Raw genomic sequence first — 1,421 nt, forward strand, 5'->3', positions numbered from 1 at the left:
AAATTTTCCCAATCATGCTAGAGAGGTTGACATGCAAATTCAAAAAATTCAGAAAACCCCTGCAAGATACTATACAGGATGACCATTTGCAAGACACAGTCATCAGATTGTCCAAGACCAACAGGAAAGAAAAAAATCTTAAAGGTAGAGGAAAGGAGCCAGTCACTTAAAAAGAAAACTCCATCAGGTTAACAGTGGACCTTTCAGCAGAAACCTTACAAGCCAGAAGAGACTGCGGGCCTATTTTCAGCGTCCTTAAAGAGAAGAACTTCCAACCAAGAATTTCATATCCCCCCAAACTAAGCTTTATAAACAAGGGAGAAATAAAATCCTTTTCAAACAAGCAAATGGTAAGGAAATGTTTTACCACTAGGCCTGCCTTACATAAGGTCCTTAAGGAAGTGCTAAATATGGCAACAAAAGAAAGATTTCTGCCATCAAAAAAACACACACACACATACACACTTGCAGATGTGGGGGGCGGGGGCCGTGTAGCCTCTGTGCCTCGTTCTCCCTAGCACCACCCGGACATCGCTCAGGCTGACGGCACCATGAAGATCTGGACTTCGGAGCATGTCTTTGACCACTCATGGGAAACTGTTACAACAGCTGCAATGCAGAAATACCCAAACCCTATGAACCAACTGTGGTTGGAGTTGATGTGTTGGACAGACATATAGATCCCTCTGGAAAGTTGCACAGCCACAGACTTCTCAGCACAGAGTGGGGACTACCTTCCATTGTGAAGTCTCTTATTGGTGCAGCAAGAATGAAAACATATGTGCAAGAACATTCTGTAGTTGATCCTGTAGAGAAAACAATTAAACTTAAATCTACTAATATTTCATTTACAGATATGGTTTCAGCAGATGAGAGACTTATATACAAACCACGTCCTCGGGACCCAGAAAAATCTATTTTGACTCAAGAAGCCATAATCACCATGAAAGGAGTTAGCCTCAGCAATACTTTGAAGAACTGATGGCAAGTATGATATCCTCAAACACTAGTAAAGGCTGAGAAGCAATAGAATGGGTAATACATAAATTAAATGCTGAGATTGAAGAACTGACAGCCTCAGCAAGAGGAAGCATAAGGACACCAATGGCAGCAGCAGCATTTGCAGACAAGTGATCATAAAAGTTGGTAGACAACGTTGGGTAGCCCAGGTCTCTCCAAGCTGACTACATATTTATTTGTTATTTAAAAAATACAACTATATTTTAGGTCGTTTTTTAAATAAACTGGCATAAGGCTATGTGATTTTTTATCAAAGTGGATGCAGGGCCTCTAAATAAAAGGGATCATCTGAAATTAATGTTGTTTGAAATTACTATCTGATGTTGAGGGTTCCAGTCTTTCTGTGAAAATTCAACAAGAACTCCTTGGAAATTGGTATTAATATTGAATCTCCTTAAGGT

The 1,421-nt window shown here is 40.0% G+C and overlaps 1 pseudogene; it reads left to right on the forward strand.

Annotated features, from left to right (window-relative positions):
* Positions 1-427: 427 nt before the first annotated feature.
* On the forward strand, positions 428-1,134 carry LOC100987705 (PRELI domain containing protein 3B-like; annotated as a pseudogene).
* The last annotated feature ends 287 nt before the right edge of the window (positions 1,135-1,421 follow it).

This window comes from Pan paniscus, chromosome 6, assembly GCF_029289425.2.
Source record: "Pan paniscus chromosome 6, NHGRI_mPanPan1-v2.0_pri, whole genome shotgun sequence".
NCBI classification, from domain to species: domain Eukaryota; kingdom Metazoa; phylum Chordata; class Mammalia; order Primates; family Hominidae; genus Pan; species Pan paniscus.